Source organism: Antechinus flavipes, chromosome 1 (assembly GCF_016432865.1).
Source record: "Antechinus flavipes isolate AdamAnt ecotype Samford, QLD, Australia chromosome 1, AdamAnt_v2, whole genome shotgun sequence".
In the NCBI taxonomy this organism is placed as follows: Eukaryota; Metazoa; Chordata; class Mammalia; order Dasyuromorphia; family Dasyuridae; genus Antechinus; species Antechinus flavipes.
Window position 1 is genome coordinate 382,218,036 of NC_067398.1, and position 17,801 is coordinate 382,235,836.

At 35.7% G+C, this 17,801-nt stretch overlaps 1 protein-coding gene across 2 annotated transcripts in view; it reads right to left on the reverse strand.

Annotated features, from left to right (window-relative positions):
- SLC12A7 (solute carrier family 12 member 7) overlaps window positions 1-17,801 on the reverse strand; it is a 290,856-nt gene that overhangs the window by 96,836 nt on the left and 176,219 nt on the right. The gene's annotated exons all lie outside the window — the stretch shown is intronic.

The following is a 17,801-nucleotide window of genomic DNA, read 5'->3' on the forward strand; positions in this document are numbered from 1 at the left end:
TGGTAAGGACACAAAAAATACATTAGCCAGCAGTTCTTGTCTTCAAGGAGCTTACAATCTAAGGGGCAAAACAGTATGCAAGCAAATTTGTATGTGAGTGCAGATGTGTGAATATTATCAAGTTATAGATAGATAACTAGGAATTAAAAGTGGAAATTTTAAATTAAGGTTAGGAATGGCTTCCTGGATAAAACTAGATTTTAAATGGGACATAAAGGCATCAAGTAGGCAAACATAAGAGATGATATTTCAGGCACAAAAGAATAGGGCCTAGATCCTTTAATTCATTGTTTTAAAAGGCTCCAGTGAAGAAGATCCTTCCACCAAGACAGGTGAACACCTTCTCTATAATTTATAGAGAACTGCCTTGAGCAATGGTGGCCAAACCCAGATCCAAGACCATCTCTTTAACCACCATACCCCAACTTTTTAAAACTATGGGTCATGACCCACATAAGGTCTCATAAACTATTGGGGGCTAAGAAAGTATGATTTATTGTAGTAAATGTGTAATCTATATACCTATTTCATAAACTTAGGAGTTATGTAAAAATTTCTTGGATGAAAAAGATTGAAAAGTTAAAAAAGAGGTAAAAATTTAACAAGTCCTGAACTGTACCACAATGCTGTTACACTTAGTTTTGATCTATAACTTCACACAGGTGCTCTAATACAATCCATAATACACGGCCCCTACAGAAAACACAAATATCTACATCGTGTTAGCAAAGCTGATGTTAAGCCACATTGGTATAACAGGAACAAGGAGATATCACTAGCACTGGCATAGTTTAAAAAAAAAAAAACCCAAGTCACCTGTTGTCTTTATAACATATCTACTCCCAAACTGAAACACCAGCCACAGCTGAAACGTGAATGAGTTATTAGAACTTATACCATTCCCCTTCTCCCTTTTTTTTGACAACTTGGGTTATATTGTTTTAAATGAAAACTCAAAGAAGGAAAATGGCTTCTGCTGGTCAGTTCAACTAACGTCACTTATGCATTATACACAGCCCAGGTTAGAAGTTTCAGGGTTTCACTTGGGCCTGTGTTTTTCTCCAAGCTTCTAACAGAACACCTCATTATAAGAAGGAAGTTACATTGAAATTTTTTCATTTAAACAAAGGTATCAATGAGTGGGTTAAAGAAGGGATAAACTGTTAATTGGGTATGTGGCAATCAAAAACTACATACACAGATGATCTGTTAAACTATTAGGGAGATAATATAAAGACAAATTAAAAACACAAATATTCTCCAAATTTGTTTTTAAAAAATTTAGCTTATTTTCAAAATATATGCATATAGTTTACATTTTTTTAAGTAACAATCACAAACGTATGGCTAATTTGGCCTTTCATTAGAAATAACAGGAAAAAGGTACATTATTAATTTCTCCTAGATAAAAACTGCTAAAGCCTAAGGAAAAACATGTTGGCAAGCAATGACTGAGATTAACTTGTAAATGTCATCTAACAACTTCACACATTGACAATTACAGATTCTGAAGGAGACTATGCCAGAATTTTTTCCAAAACAATTTGATTCTTTTTAGTGAGATCAATAACTTCCTTTGAGTAATCTTTTTTATACCCTCTTCAGATGCATATTTAATGGCTATAGTTGCCTGCTCAGCTGAGCTGCTCTGGTATATCTGCATAACAACCTAGATATTCAATGTCTAACTCACAGGTGCATTCTCCCTCAGGAGACCTTTCCTAATCTCCCAGTAACTACTTTCTCCCACTAGAAATCTCTTTGTATTAAGTATCAAATAAAATTCCACTTTCTAAAAGAAGCCTTCCCAAATGCTTCTTTTAATTACCCACCATAGTTTATTTTGTATCCATCTGCATATTATCTCCCCATTTAGATTATAAACTCCTTGAGGGCAGGGATTACCTCTTGCCTCTTTTTTGTTTCCCAGTCTTTTAGCCCAATGCCTGCCACTGGCATGTCTATGTGTAAATATAATTAAAATCATACATAATTAAGACAAATGTGTGTGTGCATACCTCTTTTCCCCTCCTATCCCACCCCCAAGCTCTTTGCAGGTAAGGATTTTTTTTCCTTTGTTTGTTTGTGCCCCCAGCACCTCTCTGAGAACACTATCATTCATACAGCAGGCACTTAGAAAATGTTGAATAAAATACTGTTCCCTTGAGACTTAATCTCCACATTCACATAATGGATTCACATAAAAATCCATTAAATGGGGGACAATCTGAAGTTGTGTATGGATTCAAAATTAGTTAAAAGGAAAATGGACTATATTTTTTCCAGATTTATATTTGAACTGCTAACATACAAATATATTTTAACTCAAATATTTTGGTATTGCAAAGGCAGAATATCCACTTAAGTTGCTATATTTTTAAAAAATAAAAACATTTGTTTCTCAAAAATATTATGAGATTTGAAAAGTGTTAATAAATCAATTAATTAACTAATTAAAATATCGATAAATAACTTAAAAACTTACATTATCCTGTAAGCTTTAAAAGATAATTCTATGAATTAATGCTTATTAGTATTTAACATTTAACAGACTATTAAAAATATATGACAAAGAGAAATCAAAGTAATATAAAAACAAAAGGTATCAATAAAAATATATTTTACAAAGAAACAAAAGCCAACTATATATATGCAAAGCTCTGATCAAAACTTTGGGGCTTGCTAATTGCTAATTGTGTCTGGGAGGTTTAAAAAGGTACCTAATCATCAAACCACATTTCACTTCAGTATTGAAAAGTTACCATGCAGAAATGTATTTCTCACTTACACTTTCCATCAAATCATCCAGCTTGCCTTGTCTGTCCTTCCTGGGTCTTGTCCGTGGTCCTCCCATAAATTTACCACAGAATGGCTATCCCCACATGCTAGGGCCTTTCCTTATTATTATTATTATAATTATTATTATTTTATTATTGTTAAGAATATCTCTCTGTGGCTATGCAACGAAAGTTCATCTTTTCTGATCATATCCAATCAAAATATATGGGTTACATTTTAAAACCTAACAGTCATCAATGAAATTACTGTCTTAATGGCAGATAGTTCTACTTAATAAAACATGGTTGCCACCATCACCAAGTTTCTCTTTCCAAGTTTCCACCCTGGAATATAATTTTTCCTTCACTCCTCCAAATACTTCCCCACCTAATAGTCTGCTTTGAAGACACTTCATTTCCTCAATCCTTTACAATTCAAAATAATGTAATGTGGGAAAATCTTTACATTACTTAACACTATAGTTTATTCAATTCCCCTCCTTTAGCTAACAAAGATTTAGTGTCTATACCGAAAGCTAACCATCAACACTCTAATTCCCCAATTGGCTGACTCATTCCTATATCCCACCTTTCATCTCTAGTTTCCTCAATCCAGTGTCAACATTCCTCAAAGCCACCCCAAATCTTAATACCACAAAGCCAATTATTCATCAAAATGTACAAATGCTATGACTTACCCACTGGTGAAAGGGAATAGCAATAATAATATAAAAAAATCGAGAATTCTTCAAACACCTATTATTCAACAACTACCCTATATTTTTATATTTGTTAATAATTTATATAAATTTCTGGTTCCCAAGAGAACAATGTGCACAGCAATAAGATTATGCAATGACCAATCCTAATGGACATGGCTCTTTTCCTTTTATTTTTTTTTTAAGACAATTGGGGTTAAGTAACATGCCAAGGGTTATACAACTAGGAAATATTAAATGGATGGGGTGCTCCTGAATTTAGGGTCAGTGCTCTATTAACTGCTCTATCTAGCTGCACCAGGAAGTGGCTCTTTTCAACAAGATGATTCATGTCAAATTGCAACAAACTTGAGAACCTCCTGTAATCAGAGAGAGAGAAACATAGGGACTGAATGTGGATCACAACATAGTAAATGTTGAAAATTACCTTTGCATATCTTTTGAAAATTAAAAGCTATTATTTTACAAAATTGATAAGTAAATTTCTGGTTTCTTACACTAATTCTCTCCCAATCCCTCTTCTGACACTTGCTAGTCTCCCATCTACAAGGAAAGTCTTTAGTTGTGACCTTATGGTCTCAACAATCAAATTTCGAATATATTTAACTGAAAGGAATATTGGTTTTCATTCAATTGTTTCTTTTTTAAATTTTTTTTTTGGGGGGGGGGGGATAAGGCAATGGGATTAATTGACTTGTTCAGGGTCACACAGTAAATGTTAAGTGTCTGAGGTCAGATTTTGAATTCAGTTCCTCCAGACTCCGTGTCTGATGCTCTAGGTATTGTATCATCTAGCTGCTCTGTTTTGTTGTTGTTGTTGTTTTATAGTTGTACAAGTTTTAAAGCATAAATTTACGTACAATTAAGTCTAATAAATTTTAAACATAACTTATTTTCACCTTTTTACCTTGAAAGGAAAACTTTTAAATCTGTCCAAGTACCTCAGCACAGCTCTTAAGTTTTACTTCTATTATCTCAACCTCTCCCTTACTCAAATAGCACAGAAGTAACAAAAATCAAGACAAGAAAGCCTCTTTTCTACCCCCCCTTTCTGCACCCCATCTCAGTCTTTAATTCAGTCTAAGTGTGTAATTCATCCCCTCCCAGTCTGCTGAAGTAAATCCTGAGGGATTAATTTCTATTCAAAGTTCTCCCTTCTCCCACCCACCTTTACTTAGCTTGTAGAAAAGTGAAACCATGGACAACTCTTCAAAGCTCCAGATCTGCTATCTAGGTAGAGTTGCTATGGAGATAACAAACTATGAAATGGTCAAAGAAATGGTCTCAGAATTCATTAATTTCCACCTTTTAGAAAGATGACATTAAGAAATGTGGAAAAGAGAAGTTAAAAGAGATTTCACTTTGAGGGTAAAGCAGAGAAAAAAATGGCAAGTAACTCTTAAGTGTTTTTGCCTAATCTTTAGGTATTCTATTCCTCTAATACTTAGCTACTGTTACCAGATGGTAGTATTTAGAACTAATATGATAGACAGGGACCAATGGAAACTGAGGTTAACTACTGGAGCTGTCTAGGGTGAAGGAAGGGATGATAAGCTCAATGCCCTCTAATTCTCACTTCTTGCCCAATCCTTCTTCCTGTTTCATTAGAAAATGAAGAATTAGACAAACCAAACAGGACTGTCTTTATTTCCTACTCAGAGTAATTTTTCCTTTTCTTAATCTTAGCTAATTTAAGATAAAATTGGAGGTTCATTTACACTAAATGGTGCCTTAGCAACCATCAAGGACAATTCCTTTCAAATTCAACTGAATTGAAGCAAGAGTTAAATGTTAAAATTATATATATGGGAATTTACTGATGTATAATTTAAAAAAGACTTAGATCACGAAAAAAAAATTTTTTAAATGAGTGATAGTATAGCACGTAGTCAGAAGAGCATATAATTTCAATTTTTCTACTATTGTTGTTGCACCATGACCCCATTTGGGATTTTCTTGGTAAAAATACTGCAGTAGTTTGCCATTTTCTTCTCCAGCTCCTTTTACAGGTGAGGAAATTGAGGCAAACCGGGTTAAGTAATTTATCCAGGGCAACACAGCTAATAAGTACAAGTCCAGATTTAAACTGTTAAGAAATATAGGTCTTCCAGACTTCAGGACTAGCATTCTATCCACTATCTACCTAGCTAGTGATTCACTTATTAACTGTCCATTACAATCCCGTTTGTGATCCATAGCAAAATTTCTTAAACTGTGGGTTGCAAAATATCCATATAACAGTATCATGTAAAAATTCTTGGCTGAAAAGGGTTGTCAGTGGAAAAAGTTTAAGAAGCTCTAATCTATAAGTACTCACTTGAGTTGGCTGATTTAATGGATCTAAGAATGTACTTTGTGACTACGGAACAGCTGTCTTCTTCCTATGGGGCTGAGATCTATCACTTCGCTTTATATTGTACTCAAATGAGCTAAATCAGAGATTAGTTCTTGATTGAAGGGAGAGGAAATCAAAAGAAATAGCAGATATTAGTAAACCAAGAACATATGAATCTGGTCATGAACATATATAACTTTGAAAAATCCATTAATTAAATGGTATTAATGAACTGAAGAACTGAATGTTTGGAGAAAGTCCTTGAAAGTCCTTTTGAAAAAAAGGTTTCTAACTAGAAAATGAATGGATGCCCATTAATTGGAGAATGGTTGGATAAATTGTGGTATATGAATGTTATGGAACATTATTGTTTTGTAAGAAATGACCAGCAGGATGAATACAGAAAGGCTTGGAGAGACTTACATGAACTGATGCTAAATGAAAGGACCAGAACCAGGAGATCATTATACACTTCAAGAACAATACTATATGAGGATGTATTCTGATGCAAGTGGGTTTCTTCAACAAAGAGAAGGTCTAACTCAGTTTTAATTGATCAATGATGAACGGAAGCAGCTACACCCAAAGAAAGAAGCTACACCCAAAGAAAGAACACTGGGAAATGAATGTAAACTTTGCATTTTTGTTTTTCTTCCCGGGTTATTTCTACCTTCTGAATCCAATTCTCCCTCTGCAACAAGAGAACTGTTCGGTTCTGCACACATATATTGTATCTAGGATATACTGTGACATATTTAACATTATAGAACTGCTTACCATCTTGGGGAGGGGGTGGAGGGAGGGAGGGGAAAAGTCAGAACAGAAGTGAGTGCAAGGGATAATGTTGTAAAAAATTACCCAGGCATGGGTTCTGTCAATAAAAAGTTATAATTATGAAAAAAAAGAAAAAAGAAAAAAAAGTTTTCTAATCTAAAAAGACAGCTATAAGAAGATCATATCATGTTTCCCTCCCATACTCCCTTTTTGATGGAGAATATAATAAATAGTTAGCTTAAGATAACAGAAAATACAATTTCTGACAGAGATAAGACAAATTTTTTTGGTTATTTTTTTTAAATTTGTCAAGTTCAACCATGAATTGAGAGTTAACTTTTCTGATGCTAATCATAAATTGATGAGTTCTAATAGAAGGCATATAAGGACTCCAGCTATCTGTTTCATGGAAGACTTCCATTAGCAAATACTCCAAACTCAATTTCAGAGAAAATAATGATGTGCAACTGTTGAAAAGAATGAAAATCATCCAGAAAACTGGGGCCAAAGAGGGCCCGAAATCAAGTCACAAGAAAAATAATTGAAGATTTTTAAAAATATTTAGTATAGATAGAAGATTTGGGGGGAAGTGGAGGAGATGGAGGAAAGGCAGGACATAATTGCTATCTTCTGGACCGGCAAAGAAAGGTATAGATCAACTATTACAGTTGAGTCTATTAGATTAAAAGCTGCACCAGAAAACCAAGTTCTATTTTTGTCCCAAAAAAAGGAAGTGTTCAATTATTTACCAATTAGGGAAGTCACTTGACTTTTTGCCTCAGATTGCTCAACTGAAAAATGGGGATAATAACAACATATTACCTCCCAGAGTTGTTGTGGGGATCTAGTGAGAGGCTTTGTAAAGCACTTAGCATAATATGTGATAGAAAGCTATACATCAACTATTATTGTTGGGGGGGGGGGGGTTGTTGTTACTCTGATTTCATCAGCACAGAGAACTCCTCATGAAGAAATTTTTTCAATTCAAACTCTCTCAGTTTGTCAGTTCAAATCACCCTGCAACTAGGCAGAGATTCCTGGGCCACTGAGAGACATGGCTCACAATCACAGAGCTCTGTCAAGAATAGCATAGAAGAGAGAAAAAAATTATTAATATAAACTAAAAAGTAGATACACAGTTCAATGGGTTATTTTATGAGTTAATGAGTTCCCTGTCATTCAGTATTCAGGAAGCTTGATCACACTTCTGTCAAAAATGTTATAAAGCAACATTCAAAATGCAGTAAGTAGGAATAGACTGCATGTTGTATAACTCTCAGTCCACTGGGCTAAATCAGATTCAAATATAATTGGGAAATATCCAATAAAATAAGTAAAAATACAACATAATGTTAATTTCTGGGTTTTTTAAGTCAATATACTGCCCACAGAGATCCGTTCCTATTTTGTACTTTTTGCCACTGATTAAGACCACTAGAGGCAGCTAGGTGTTTCAATGGATAGAGTGCCAGGCCTGAAGTCAGGGAAGCCCAACTTCAAATCCAGCCTCTGACAATGATTAAGATATGTGATTCTGGGCAAGTCACTTAACTCTAGCTTGCATGAAATTTCCTCAACTGTAAAATGGAGAACAGCATTGACCTTACAAGGTTGTTGTGAAGATTAAATGAGATATTTATAAAGCACTTAGCATAGAGCCTGGCACCAAGGAGATGCTATATAAATTTTACTCCCTTCCCTTCTCCAGACAATAGTTATTTTAGGGACAGAACTTCACAGTGCTGTCACCAATACAATCCCAAGAAGTAGAGTCGTATATGCACAATTCTCATTTTACAAGTATTATTTCTCATTTAGAGGAGAAAAAAATGACTCAAAGGGATTGACAATCAATCACATGCTGGGTAAGAGGACTTCAGAGGGCAAAGACCATTATTTTTCTACTCATACCACATACCATCCTCTCTAAGTAATCTCTCCAAGGTTCCTTCCACCCAATTTTGCAATTTGGCCATCCTTGCTCAAAGATTCAAGTATTAATATTTTGCTTCAGGTTACCCAGAGCAGTGCAGTGAAAATAACTAAAGACTTGAAAGCCGAAGACCAGGGTTTAAGATGCAGCTCTAACATTTACCCAGAGGCACACGTACGGATGCAAAGTTATTCTGAGCTTCAATTTCCCCATCTCTAAGATGAGTATAATATCTGCACTACCTGCCTCACAGGGTGGCTGTGAAGGAAATCACTGTGCAAACTTTGTTATCCATTATTTCTAAATCCAAGTATTTCCCCGGGCCTGAATCAGATTCTCCCCTATGTTCTCTCCATTTACTTGGATCTTTTCCACAAAAAGTTTCCAAAAAGCATTTCAAACATGGCATTTCAGCAAAATCAAACAGTGAGTTGAATGCTTTGGTATGTATAGCTCCTAATTACATTGCCCTTTACTTGTCCCATCTCACATTACAAGCGTATCAAATGAAATACACAGTGGGCCCAAATTAGACTTCCATTATCTGGATGTGAGATCTTTCAAAGCAGCACAGGATTTCTCCCTCTCTTTCCTCCACCAGAGTATTTGTGGAAAGAGCATTGCTGCTGTTGCTCCTCCTCCTCTATTTACTCTCTCTGGAGCCAGTCCAGAAGAGAGTAACCTTTGCAACCAGCAGCCCAGAAAAGCATCACCAGCTTGGGAGCTGCCAGTTCCTGAGGTTGGTCTGAGCAATAAAGATGCACTTAAGGGAATGACTGCATTCTCTCAGCATACCAGCTCCAACATTTCATTTGCCTGTGGGTTTTCTAGGATTCCAAAGAGAGTGTTCCCTAGACCAGAAAAGGATAGACCCAAAAGACATGTTCAGGACAGCATAGTTATCTGATATCCTTTTCTCAGTCTCAGGGGATGAGTGAGGACAGGCAAGCTAAGTGTTAAATCATTCATCAGCCAGAAATCTAGGAATTAGACCAGATTATCTCACAGCTCCTTTTCAGATTAATTTGGAAAAAGAGGGTGATCCTAGACTGTACCCTGACATTATCAGACCCACAGGAACTCCAACATGCAAGATTATTACTTCAAAATTAAAAGAACTTTTAAGAAGTATTTCTTTGCCTTTAATTCTTCTGAGTTCTTTTGGTAATGAAATGTATAGCTACCTCTGGACTTTACATAATCAAAAGGTATTATTACTAGTTCCTAAATGTTTCCTATTTCCTACATATTCAAAATATTACAGATATCAAATACTACTTTTTTACCCTCTCCTAAATAAATCTGAAAAGAAGGTATGAAATAATCTGGCTTAATTTTTAAACATTTCTCAGCTTTGACTTGGTTGGAGGCATTTTCGTCATTCATCAACTTGAAATCTATCAGTATATCAGATATTGCAGCACATACTGTCAGGAATACATCTTTGCAACACATCTTTTCCTGGAATCAGAGGCTTATAGAATTAGCACTGAAAGGAATCATATGGGCCGTCTGATCCAACTTTGTCATTTCACAAACAAGGAAGTGAGGTCCGGGAAGAAAATGATTTGCTAAAATACCTGTAAGGAGAATTATTTGGGAATGCAGGATGAAAAGTACTAGCTCCACTCTTCCCTATCACTGTGGCTAAGTTTTAGGGAATAACCACATGGTCTTGGTGCACTGTAGTCACTGAAAGAAATGAATTTGTCCTCCCACCTAACCCTCTAACATTTACCCAGAGCATACGTATGGATACAAAGTTATTCTGCGCTTCAATTTCCCCATCTCTAAAATGGGAATAATATCTGCAAGTGGGCCTAAATTTCACAATGATGGAGAAACCAAATTAATCAAAAATTAAGATTTGCTTTCTGGCTAAGGTCAACAGTAAATGTGACTCATAAAAAGCTTCAGGGCTGTTTGTAGTGGCTAGAAACTGGAAAATGAATTGGATGCCTATCAATTGGAGAATGGCTGGGTAAATTGTGGTATATGAATGTTATGGAACATTATTGCTCTGTAAGGAATGACCAGCAGGATGAATACAGAGAGGCTTGGAGAGACCTACATGGACTGATGCTAAGTGAGATGAGCAGAACCAGGAGATCATTATACACTTCAACAACGATATTGTATGAGGATGTATTCTGATGGAAGTGGATTTCTATGACAAAGAGACCTAACTGAGTTTCAATGGATAAATGATGGACAGAAACAGCTACACCCAAAGAAGGAACACTGGGAAACAAATGTGAACTATTTGCATTTTTGATTTTCTTCCCGAGTAATTTTTACCTTCTGAATCCAATTCTCCCTGTGCAACAGGAGAATTGTTCAGTTCTGCAAATATGTATTGTATATAGGATATACTGTAACATATTTAACATATTAGGACTGCTTGCCATCTGGGGGGGGGGGGGGGGGGAGGGAGAGAGGAGAAAAAAACGAAACATAAGCAAGGCAAGGGATAATGTTGTAAAAAATTACCATGGCATGGATTCTGTCAATACAAAGTTGTTATTAAATAAAATTAAATTTAAATTAAAAAAAAAAAGCTTCAGGGCTGAAATAGCTCTGAAATTATGGACTCTCATATATAAAAACCTTGCCTAATGCCTGGGAGAGCTGAAGTCATCTAGAAGATGCAATTCAATAAAGAAGAGCTCTGGATGAAACCAGGTGATCTTATTGATTGCAAGCCTAGTGCTCCATCCAGCTGCCTCTAAATACCCCAAAATATCTTCAACAGTACCAAAATGCTAACAAATATCTACATTAATATAAGGTGGATGTAACTATGTTGTAAGAAATGAATTACTCAAAATCTCATGTCAAACTTATGGTCCAAGAAATAGAATAAGAACCAGGAAGTGTTGCAAGAATGAGATATAATTAAATAAATAAATATCCTAATGTTATAAATGTTATACTGACTCCCACAAAATAGTTTAGTTTAAGACGTCGAAAAAAGCCTGTAGGATATTGGCTAGTTATTTCTTTTTTCTTTTTTTTTAAATTTTTATTTAATAATTACTTTATATTGACAGAATCCGTGCCAGGGTAATTTTTTTTTAACAACATTATCCCTTGCACTCGTTTCTGTTCCGATTTTTTTTCCCCTCCCTCCCTCCACTCCCTCCCCTAGATGGCAAGCAGTCCTTTATATGTTGGATATGTTGCAGTATATCCTAGATACAATATATGTTTGCAGAACCGAACACTTCTCTTGTTGCATAGGGAGAATTGGATTCAGAAGGTATAAATAATCCGGGAAGAAAAACAAAAATGCAGATAGTTCACATTCGTTTCCCAGTGTTCTTTCTTTGGGTGTAGCTGCTTTTGTCCGTCATTTATCAATTGAAACTCAGTTAGGTCTCTTTGTCAAAGAAATCCACTTCCATCAAAATATGTCCTCATACAATATCGTTGTCGAAGTGTATAATGATCTCCTGGTTCTGCTCATTTCACTTAGCATCAGTTCATGTAAGTCTCGCCAAGTATCTCTGTATTCATCCTGCTGGTCATTTCTTACAGAACAATAATATTCCATAACATTCATATACCACAATTTACCCAGCCATTCTCCAATTTATGGGCATCCATTCATTTTCCAGTTTCTAGCCACTACAAATAGGGCTGCTACAAACATTTTGGCACATACAGGTCCCTTTCCATTCTTTAGTATTTCTTTGGGATATAAGCCCAATAGAAACACTGCTGGATCAAAGGGTATGCACAATTTGATAATTTTTTGGGCCTAATTCCAGATTGCTCACCAGAATGATTGGATTCGTTCACAACTCCACCAACAAAGCATTAGTGTCCTAGTTTTCCAGCATCCCTTCCAACATTCATCATTATTTTTTCCTGTCATCTTATTGGCTAGTTATTTCATAGAAGACCAAGGGGAAGACTATTTTAGGTAGAGAAACATTTTAGATTAATGCTACAGTTCATCCCTTGGAAATATGTGCTTCCTTCTAAAGAGAACATGAAATCAACCAGGCAATGTTCTCTAAAAACATTTTTATTAGTTTTTGATTAGTTGATGAGGAAGCCTCTCTGGTGAAAGAAATTTTCACTAGTGGAATAAACAGTGTTTGACAAATTCCTTCATCCTTCAGTTTGATTTTGACAACATACATGATAATTATAGAGGAATAAGGGGAGTGAATAAAATCTGAATTATAACATGGGAGAGAATGCGAAGTGTCTTTGAGATTAAAGACCCCCTAGAATTATTAAACAAGTGGTCTCAGCAATGTTTGGCTTGAGCCATCTCTTTCCTGACCCTGTGCCCCTTCTCCTAGCTCTTCCTTGGTATCACCATTGCTTCTTGGGCTCTTTGCTTCATTTTGGTCCCAAACTTCTGTATTTTGGCTGGAGAGATAAGAGAAGGCACTACCTCATGACCTTCCATAGCTTCAACTACATTTCTAAATAGATAACCCCTAATGCCTGGGAGAGCTGAAGTCATCTAGAAGATGCAATTCAATAAAGAAGAGCTCTGGATGAAACCAGGTGATCTTATTGATTGCAAGCCTAGTGCTCCATCCAGCTGCCTCTAAATACCCCAAAATATCTTCAACAGTACCAAAATGCTAACAAATATCTACATTAATATAAGGTGGATGTAACTATGTTGTAAGAAATGAATTACTCAAAATCTCATGTCAAACTTATGGTCCAAGAAATAGAATAAGAACCAGGAAGTGTTGCAAGAATGAGATATAATTAAATAAATAAATATCCTAATGTTATAAATGTTATACTGACTCCCACAAAATAGTTTAGTTTAAGACGTCGAAAAAAGCCTGTAGGATATTGGCTAGTTATTTCTTTTTTCTTTTTTTTTAAATTTTTATTTAATAATTACTTTATATTGACAGAATCCGTGCCAGGGTAATTTTTTTTTAACAACATTATCCCTTGCACTCGTTTCTGTTCCGATTTTTTTTCCCCTCCCTCCCTCCACTCCCTCCCCTAGATGGCAAGCAGTCCTTTATATGTTGGATATGTTGCAGTATATCCTAGATACAATATATGTTTGCAGAACCGAACACTTCTCTTGTTGCATAGGGAGAATTGGATTCAGAAGGTATAAATAATCCGGGAAGAAAAACAAAAATGCAGATAGTTCACATTCGTTTCCCAGTGTTCTTTCTTTGGGTGTAGCTGCTTTTGTCCGTCATTTATCAATTGAAACTCAGTTAGGTCTCTTTGTCAAAGAAATCCACTTCCATCAAAATATGTCCTCATACAATATCGTTGTCGAAGTGTATAATGATCTCCTGGTTCTGCTCATTTCACTTAGCATCAGTTCATGTAAGTCTCGCCAAGTATCTCTGTATTCATCCTGCTGGTCATTTCTTACAGAACAATAATATTCCATAACATTCATACACCACAATTTACCCAGCCATTCTCCAATTTATGGGCATCCATTCATTTTCCAGTTTCTAGCCACTACAAATAGGGCTGCTACAAACATTTTGGCACATACAGGTCCCTTTCCATTCTTTAGTATTTCTTTGGGATATAAGCCCAATAGAAACACTGCTGGATCAAAGGGTATGCACAATTTGATAATTTTTTGGGCCTAATTCCAGATTGCTCACCAGAATGATTGGATTCGTTCACAACTCCACCAACAAAGCATTAGTGTCCTAGTTTTCCAGCATCCCTTCCAACATTCATCATTATTTTTTCCTGTCATCTTATTGGCTAGTTATTTCATAGAAGACCAAGGGGAAGACTATTTTAGGTAGAGAAACATTTTAGATTAATGCTACAGTTCATCCCTTGGAAATATGTGCTTCCTTCTAAAGAGAACATGAAATCAACCAGGCAATGTTCTCTAAAAACATTTTTATTAGTTTTTGATTAGTTGATGAGGAAGCCTCTCTGGTGAAAGAAATTTTCACTAGTGGAATAAACAGTGTTTGACAAATTCCTTCATCCTTCAGTTTGATTTTGACAACATACATGATAATTATAGAGGAATAAGGGGAGTGAATAAAATCTGAATTATAACATGGGAGAGAATGCGAAGTGTCTTTGAGATTAAAGACCCCCTAGAATTATTAAACAAGTGGTCTCAGCAATGTTTGGCTTGAGCCATCTCTTTCCTGACCCTGTGCCCCTTCTCCTAGCTCTTCCTTGGTATCACCATTGCTTCTTGGGCTCTTTGCTTCATTTTGGTCCCAAACTTCTGTATTTTGGCTGGAGAGATAAGAGAAGGCACTACCTCATGACCTTCCATAGCTTCAACTACATTTCTAAATAGATAACCCCAAATTTGTGCTTGGAGCCTGGACCCCAGCTCCAGCTCTGTGAGGACAAAAACTGTCCTTTGTGTCTCTGTACCATCACTGCAATGTGTATTTCAAATGGTATTATCTACTGGCAAACGAGTGGTGCCAGTCCTGGTAGTCAGGGTCATCTTCCTGGATTCAAATCTGGCCTCTGGTTATCTCACTTTGTTAAGTGACTCTGGCTAATCTGTAAAATGAACTGGAAAAGAAAATGACAAATTACTCCACTATCTTTACAAGAAAGTTGCAAACAGAGTTGTGAAGAGTAGGACATGCCTGAAATGACTGGACTAGAAAGAACTGTCCAATCGCCTAATCTCTCATGTTTTGAGAGCCTGGAATGACTTTAGAATTCTCCTTTTTCCTCATATTTCTCACGTAAGTGTAATCATTGTCAGATCTTCAAAACCCATTGCATCCACACCCTCCTCTCCCTATCATTTCAGTGAAGTCACCTAAAAGATCTTCTTCCTCTCCTTAGCCCTCAATCTTCCTTTAATAAAATCTTATTCATATGACCAGTCGACACCTTTCAGATGACAGACCTACCATGTACCAAATGTAAGCTTATACTTCTCAACCTGGGCTTCAAAGTCTTCCAAAATTTAGCAGTTTCCCTACTTTCACACATCTGCTATTCTTGCACTCCAGTCAAATTAAACTATTGCCATCTCCAATAAGCATTCTATGGAATTCCTTCTGACTTCTTCATTTTTGTCTTTGTCTCTCCCTTCCTCTCCTACCAATAAAATAGTTCTCATATCCTACAGAAGACAACATGGGACAGTGGAAAGAACCTAGACCTAGATTTTTGTCTGAGCTCCCTTAGATCTTTGGACTTGATCTTAAGGATCCAGACTAGATATAACAAGTGCCTCTTAGGCAATTATCTTCTTAAAAAAATTTAAAATTAGCCTCCTACTACATATAAAATCAATGTTAAAAAAGAACATCTGCAAAGTTATTAAAAACTCTTTGGATTGAAAAACTCATGAAAACAGGAAATACTTTAAGTTTTAAGAAAATCTATGGATGACAATTAAGTACCAAAAAAATCATTTTGGTTATTTCCTTTATACTCTACTGGTTATTACATGGGACACAACCATGTTTAAATTTAAAACAAGAGGGTACAGATATCAGTAAACAAATGTCACTTGCTTTCAAATCTTACTGATTAAAATCAAGCTAGGAAAATGCTTATGTAAGTTGTCATACAGGAAATTCTATATGGCACTGAGTATATACTAAAAACTAGCCTTGTTTGGCTAGAATTTACCCCCTTTAAGGTCATATAAAGAGTGTAGTTTCATCAACATCCTAATACACAATAAATGCTCTATCTAGCAATGGAGAAGGGTCATGTGATGCATTTTTATAACAAATCAATCAGATAAATGATGAATTAGTTATCATTTCACCTTCTTGGATAACTCAAATGACTTGTTGCTGTTAAACTGTTTTAATTGTGTCCAACAATGACTCATTTAGAATTTTCTTGGCAAAAATGCTGGAATAGTTTGTCACTTTCTTCTGCAGCTCATTTTACAAAATTAAATGGCTTGCCCAGGTAATAAGTGTATGAGGTCAAACTTGAACAGAGAGAAAGAGAGAGAGAGATGCTTCAGTCTGTATTCAGACACAATCAGTTCCTTCTCTGGGTACACCTAGGAATTTTTCATCTTGTGGAGTTCAGAGTAGACATGGATAGTACACATATATATTTTGCTTAAAAGTACTGGATTTTTTTTCTTCCATTTGTACTTTTGCCAGAAACTTTGCATTCTTAAAAACTTTATATTCCTTCCTATCCTTATTTTAGATAGAAGAACAGAGGAACCATAGAGAAATTTTTCTTTATATGTTCTTTGAATGTTACCACCAATTTGAATGCTACTACCAGCTTTGAACGGAAATTCCTATTTCTTGGGTTCAGATCCTGGTTCTGCCACTTAAACCATGTAATTTTGGACAAGTATCTTCACCTTACTTGGGCCTAGCTGATCTCAGAGAGGGTAAAGAAACCTTTGCCACCTAATTCGGGCTCTTATTCTTTTGTATTTAATGTATTCATACAATCTGCGTCTGCTTGTCTTTCTCATTAATGCTTTTCTTAAATGTTTTACAAATCTACTTGCCTGCCTTCAGAAAAGCTCCAAGAATTTTCACATCTATCTCAATATCCTGAAGGAGAAAGTACAGTAGATACACCCTTCTGCTATGAGCTTGCCAGGCTGGCATGTTCCTATCAATAACTAGCCAAGAACCACAGTTGCTTCCTGGCTGCCATTCTTCCCTTAAATGCTGAGTCCATTCCCTGTTGCTCTTCAGGGAAACTTGTCATTGTCTTGGGCCGAGGTCTCAATGCTATCTATTCTTGTACTAGGACAGGAAGAGACAATAGCAGCAGAGAAAATACTATATAACACTATTTGTATCCTGGTACTCCATGTTTCTGATTCTCTCTCTATCCCTTTCTTTCTTTTCTTTTTCTCTCTGTAGCCCCTCTTCTTTTTTTGTTTTTTCCTCTCTTCTCTTCCCTTCCCCTACCACCACCATTATTGCTTTGGATTTTCTCATTTATCTTTCTTCTTGCCTCTTCTCCCAAATCTTAACCTGAGATACCATTTTTGCTTATATCTTTTAGCAATCTTTTCTGTGGTAAAAGTTTCTATAAGTACCCATTCACAATACATTTAATTGGACAATGACCTCACTTCACTTCCTAAGTTGAACTTGCATTATTATTAGCTAAATCATGTTAACTTTAAGGATATGTATATACATATATCTCCTGTGGTACTAATGAGCAATTAGTACTACTATAATATGTTTGGTGGCATATTTATTTTACTTTTTTCTAAATTAGCTATGTATACAGAAAAGCATGAGGACTCATTATAAAACAATAAATATCCACCCCATGAAAGCCTGTTATAAATACTA